Genomic DNA, 7,171 nt, shown 5'->3' on the forward strand with positions numbered 1-7,171 from the left:
TTCATACGTCATTCCTGCCATCCCAGGTATCAGTCTGGTGAATCTTCGCTGCACTCCCTCCATGGCCAGAACATCCTTCCTCAGGTAAGGTGACCAAACCTGCACACAATACTCAAGGTGTGGTCTCACCAAGGCCCTGTACAACTGCAGTAAGACATCCTTGCTTCTTTACTCAAATCCTCTCGCTATGAAGGCCAACATACCATTTGCCGCCTTAACCGCCTGCTGCACCTGCATGCTTACCTTCAGCGACTGGTGCACAAGGACACCCAGGTCTTGTTGCACTTCCCCTTTTCCCAATCTATTGCCGTTCATGTAATAATCTGTCTTCCTGTTTTTGTCACCAAAGTGGATAACCTCGCATTTATCCACATTATACTGCATCTGCCATGCATCTGTCCAGTCACCCAACCTGTCCAAATCATACTGGAGTTTCTCTGCATCCTCCTCACAGCACACACGCCCACCCAGCTTTGTGTCGTCTGCAAACTTGGAGATATGACATCTAGTTCCCTCATCTAGATCATTAATATATAGTGAATAGCTGCGGTCCTAGCACCGATTCCTGCGGTACTCCACTAGTCACTGCCTGCCACTCGGAAAAAGACTCGTTTATTCCAACTCTTTGCTTCCTGTCTGCCAACCAGTTCTCTATCTAAGTCAGTACCTTACCCCCAATCCCATGTGCTTTAACTTTGCATGCTAATCTCTTATGCGGGACCTTATCGAAAGCCTTCTGAAAGTCCAAATACACCACATCCACTGGTTCTCCCTTATCTATTCTACTAGTTACATCCTCAAAAAATTCCAGTAGATTAGTCAAGCATGATTTACCTTTTGTAAATCCATGTTGACTTTGTCCGATCCTGTCACTGTTTTCCAAGTGCTCTGCTATTACAGCTTTTATAATGGACCCCTAGCATTTTCCCCACTACCGATGTCAGGCTTACCGGTCTGTAATTCACTGTTTTCTCTCTACCACCTTTTTTAAATAGTGGGGTTACATTAGCTACCCTCCAATCCATGGGAACTCTTCCAGAGTCTATAGAATTTTGGAAGATGACCAGCAATGTATCTACTATTTCTAGGGCCACTTCCTTAAGTACCCTAGGATGTAGATTATCAGGCCCTGGGGATTTATCGGCCTTCAATCCCATCAATTTCCCTAACACCATTTCCCTACAAATACTGATTTCACTCAGTCCCTCCCTCTCATTAGACCCTATGTTCCTCGACATCTCTGGGAGGTTATTTGTGTCCTCCTTTGTGAAGACAGAACCAAAGTATGTATTTAATTGGTCAGCCATTTCTTTGTTCCGCATTATAAATTCCCCTGATTCTGACTGCAAGGGACCTACGCTTTGGTCCTGCTTTTTAATCTCCTAGCTCCCTAAACTCTGCCTGCAGGACCTCGTCCCTCTTTCTGCCTATGATGTTGGTACCGATATGAACAATGCCCTCTGGCTGTTCCCCCTCCCTTCTCAGAGTGTCCTGCAGCTGCTCAGTGACATCCTTGACCCTGGCACCAGGGAGGCAACATACCATCCTGGAGTCACATCTACGGCCACAGAAACGCCTGTCTGCTCCACTAACTATCGAATCCCCTGTCACTATTGCTCTTCCACTCTTTTTTTTCTCCACCCCCCCCCCCCCCCCCCCCCAGTGCAGCTGAGCCACCCATGGTGCCGTGGACAGGAAAAAAGGAAAAGGAGGTGGGGTGGCGTTGTTAGTAAAGGATGAAATCCGAGCAATAGTGAGAAAGGATATTGGCTCAGAAAATCAAGATGATGAATCCGTCTGGGTGGAGCTAAGAAGCACCAAGGGGCAGATAACATTGGTGGAAGTTGTCTATAGGCCTCCAAACAGTAGTGGTAATGTAGGGGATGGCATCAAACAGGAAATTAGAGATGTATGTAACAAGTGTACTACAGTAATCATGGGTGACTTTAATCTACATATAGACTGGCCAAACCAAATTAGCAATAATACTGTGGAGGATGAATTCCTGGAGTGTGTACGAGATGGTTTTTTAGACCAGTACGTTGAGGAGCCAACTAGGCAACAGGCTATCATTGGGTAGTGTGCAATGAGAAGGGGTTAATTAATAATCTTATTGTGTGGGGTCTTTTAGGGAAGAATGACCATAACATGATAGAATTCTTCATTAAGATGGAAAGTGAAGAAATCCAATCCGAAACTAGGGTCCTAAATCTAAACTAAGGAAACTACAAAGGTATGAGGAGTGAGTTGGTTATGATAGATTGGGGAGCTTCATTAAAAGGCATGACAGTGGATAGGCAATGGCTAACGTTTAAGGAACGAATGCATGAATTGCAACAGTTATGCATTCCTTTCTGGCACAAAAACACAAAAGGAAATGCGGCCCAACCATGGCTAACAAAAGAAATGAAGGATAGTATTAAATCAAAGAGAAGTCATATAAAGTTGCCAGTAAAGGTAGCAAGCCTGAGGATTGAGAGCAGTATTAGAATTCAGCAAAAAAGGACCAAGAGATTGATTAAGAGGGGAAAAATAGAGTATGAGAGTAAACTTGCAAGGAACATAAGTGGACTGTAAAAGCTTCTAAGAGTATGTAAAAAGAAAAAGATTAGTGAAGACAAATGTAGATCCCTTACAGTCAGAAACGGGAGAATTTATAATGGGGAACAAGGAAATGGCTGAGCAATTAAACAAATACTTTGGTTCTGTCTTCACGGAAGAGGACACAAATAACTTCCCAGAAATGTTAGGGAACCAAGGGTCTAGTGAGAAGGAGGAATTAAAGGAAATTAGTATTAGTAAAAAAATAGTGCTGGAAAAATTAATGGGACTGAAAGCTGATAAATCCCCAGGGCCTGATAATCTGCATCCCAGAGTACTAAAAGAGGTAGCCAGGGATTAGACAAAGTCGACATGGATTTATGAAAGGGAAATCGTGTTTGAAAAACCTACTGGAGTTTTTTGAAGATGTAACTGGTAGAATAGAAAAGGGCAAACCATGGATGTGGTGCATTTGGATTTTCAGAAGGCCTTTGATAAAGTCCCACATTAGAGGTTAGTGTGCAAAATTAAAGCACATGGGATTTTGGGTAATATACTGGCATGGATTTAAAATTGGTCAACAGACAGGAAACAGAGTAGGAATAAATGGGTCTTTTTCGGGGTGGCAGGCGGTGACTAGTGGGGTACCGCAGGGATCAGTGCTTGGGCCCCAGCTATTCACAATATATATCAATGATTTGGATGAGGGAACCAAATGTAATATTTCCAAGTTTGCTGACGACACAAAACTAGGTGGGATTGTGAGTTGTGAGGAGGATGTAAAGAGGTTTCAAGGCGATTTAGACAAGTTGAGTGAATGGGCAAATACATGGCAGATGTAGTATAACGTGGATAAATGTGAAGTTATCCACTTTGGTAGGAAAAACAGAAAGGCAGAGTATTATTTAAATGGTGATAGATTGGGAAATGTTGATGTACAAAGGGACCTGGGTGTCCTTGTACACCAGTCACTGAAAGCAAGCATGCAGGTGCAGCAAGCAGTTAGGAAGGCAAAAAGTATGTTGGACTTCATTGCAAGTGGATTTGAGTACAGGAGCAAGGATGCCTTACTACAGTTATACAGGGCCTTGGTGAGACCACACCTGGATTACTGTGTGCAATTTTGGTCTCCTTACCTAAGAAAGGATATACTTGCCATAGAGGGAGTGCAGTGAAGGTTCACCAGACTGATTCCTGGGATGGCAGGACTGTCGTATGAGGAGAGATTGGGTCGACTAGGCCTGTATTCACTGGAGTTTAGAAGAATGAGAGGGGATCTCATTGAAACGTATAAAATTCTGACACGGCTAGACAGACTGAATGCAGGGAGGATGTTTCCTTGGCTGGGGGGTCTAGAATGAGGGGTCACAGTCTCAGGATATGGGGTAGGACATTTAGAACTGAGATGAGAAATTTCCTCACTGAGGGTGGTGAACCTGTGGAATTCTCAACCACAGAAGGCTGTGGAGGCCAAGTCATTGTATATATTTAAGAAGGAGATAGATAGATTTCTAGACACAAAAGGCATCAAGGGGTATGGGGAGTGAGCAGGAATATGGTATTGAGATAGAGGATCAGCCATGATCATATTGAATGGTGGAGCAGGCTCGAAGGGCCGAATGGCCTACTCCTGCTCCTATTTTTCTATGTTTCTATGGACTCGACTCTGGCTGCACTCCCTAGAGGAACCATCGCCCTCACCAGTACTCAAAACAGAATACTGGTTGGAGAGCGTGATGCACTCCTGGGACTCCTGCACTACCTGCCTGGTTGTCCTCTTCTGTCTGGCGGACACCCACTCCCTCTCTGCCTGCATACTCTTAAGCTGCGGGGTGACCACCTCTGGAAACGTGCTATCCACGTAACTCTCAGCTTTGCAGATGCACCGCAGTGACTCCAGCCGCCGCTCGAGCTCCAAAACCTGGAGCTCGAGTTGCTGTAGCTGGCGACACTTCCCACACATGTGGTCGTCCAGGCTACCCGAAGTGTCCAGGACTTCCCACATGGCACAGGATGTGCACTCCACGGGACTGAGCTGCCCTGCCATGCCTCTATTTAATAGACTAAGAACTAACCCAGCAGAAATAAACTTAAAACTTAACAAAAAACACTCCCCAGCTACTCGTCAATCAGCTCTTTCCTTCTATTTAATAGGCTATTAACTAACTTAGTAGAAATAAACTTTAAAAAAAATACACTCACCAGCTACTCATCAATCAGCTCCTTCCCTTGTGCCGATGTCACCTTTTTTTACCCTTATGTCACTTTTTCAAAAACTGCCTCTGTTGAGTTGCTGCCGCTCCTTTTAACTGCTCTGCTCTTGCTGTGCTCCCTCCAGGTCCGCTCCTTCCGGTCTCCTAGGTACAGCAAGCAATAAGGGAGGCAAATGGCATCTTGGCCTTTATGCAAGGGGGTTGGAGTATAAGAGTAAGGAAGTCTTGCTACAGTTGTACAGGGCCTTGGTGAGACCACACCTGGAGTACTGTGCACAGTTTTGGTCTCCTTATCTAAGGAAGGACATACTTGCCTTGGAGGCGGTGCAACGAAGGTTCACTAGATTGATTCCTGGGATGAGAGGGCTATCCTATGATGAGAGTTTTTGTAGAATGGGCCTATACTCTCTGGAGTTTAGAAGAATGAGAGGTAATCTCATTGAAACATACAAGATTCTGAAGGGGATTTACAGGGTAGATGCTGAGAGGTTGTTTCCCCTGGCTGGAGTGTCTAGAACTAGAGGGCATAGTCTCAGGATAAGGGGTAGGCCATTTAAGACTGAGATGAGGAGGAATTTCTTCACTCAGGGTTGTGAATCTTTGGAATTCTCTGCCCCAGAGGGCTGAAAATGCTGAGTCTTTGAGTATATTCAAAGACTCAGCAGAGATAGATAGATTTATGGTCTCTAGGGGAATCCAGGGATATGGAGATTGGGCAGGAAAGTGGAGTTGAGGGCAATGATTAGCCATGATCTTATTGAATGGCGGAGCAGGCTCGAGGGGCCGTATGGCCTACTCCTGCTCTTATTTCTTATGTTCTTATGTTCCTAAAATCCTAGAATGTAGGCCATCAGGTCCGGGGGGATATCAGCTTTTAGTTCCATTAATTTCTCCAGTATTTTTTTCTTTAATATTAATGACTCTAAGTTCCTCACTCTCATTAGACCCTTGTTTCCCCACAATTTATGTTCTTTGTGTCTTCTACTGTGGAGACACAAAATATTTGTTTAACGTCTCTGCCATTTCCTTATTCCCCATTATAATTTCTCCTGTCTCTGCCACTAAGGGACCCACTTTTACTTTCACTAATCTCTTCCTTTTTACATACTTGTACATATTTGTAGAAGCTCTTACAATCTGATTTTATATTTCTTTCTAGTTTACTCTCGTATCCTATTTTCCCCCTCTTTATCGATTTCTTGGTCATCCTTTGCTGATTTTTAAAACCCTCCCAATCCTCAGGCTTACTGCTCTTTTTGGCAACATTGTAAGCCTCTTTTAATCTAATACTGTCCTTACCTTCTCTCGTTGGCCATGGCTGTACCATTTTTTCAGTGGAGTTTTTATTCCTTGATGCGCTATCAATTACTCATAAAAGACTGAGAGTTAAGAGAGTAACTAAAGGCTTTTATTAACAAAGGAATGAAGGTCTGCCTCGAGTGGTCGACCGGTCCAGAAATACAAAGGGCTGGGGAGCAGTCACCTTTATACTAGGACTTGTGGGAGGAGTCAGCCGAGGCATGTCCAGGCATGTACACGGTGGAATACAAACACTGGTTTACCACATTCCTCAAGGGAATGTATATTCGTTGAGAATTATGAATTCACTTTGGCTTCAACACAGCAGAAAAGAGTCAACCACCATTGGCCAATTCACCAATACCAGTGTGCTGCTCACGAGTTTTGAATTTCTTCAAGGATTCTATTGTGTATGTCAGCCATTTAAAATTTGCCTCGGCACATGTACATTTTATGTTACTTAAATTGCCCCATCATGGGATTTCATATTAGAATCTGTGGGTTCTCGTAAGGCTAGATTTTTCTCATTCAAAGCAATTACTAATACTTGCCTTGGCACAGAGGGCTAATGAACTGCACATTGAGATAATAGTTCCTACTTAATGGGCCTGAATTTACTCTTCGCTCGCTTTGCTGCCATACAGATGGTGGGACTGGACCTACAACCACCCAGTATTTTTTACCCATCACCCTATGCCACTTCCTGGTGGTTGGGCATTTAAATATTTTGGCTGGTGCAGGACACTAAAATGACCGCAGCATCTCACTGCAGCAAAAGTGGTGCGCCCGAAGAATTTTTTTTTTTAAATAACCGCTTTGTCTTATGAATAGACTGATTTTAAAATTGCAATCAGTCACTCGGCAATTGAGTGTAATAGGAAAACCAGCCTTTAAAATCTCCCACTTAAGCTCTTACCATTGCTAGATGCTAGGGATGTACAGGTGTCCTTGGCAGCCAAGAGTTCAGATGAAAGAAATAGGCATTGTGTAATGTATTTCCCTTATTTGTATGGAACTCCTGCAGCGATGTCCTAGGGCTGTGATGATTGACCTTCAACCACCACAACCATCTTCCATTGTGCTAGGTATGACTCCAGCCAGTGGAGAGTTTTCCCCCC

Source organism: Somniosus microcephalus, chromosome 9, assembly GCF_052327205.1.
Source record: "Somniosus microcephalus isolate GS21.2 chromosome 9, FLI_Smic_1.0, whole genome shotgun sequence".
Taxonomy (NCBI): Eukaryota; Metazoa; Chordata; class Chondrichthyes; order Squaliformes; family Somniosidae; genus Somniosus; species Somniosus microcephalus.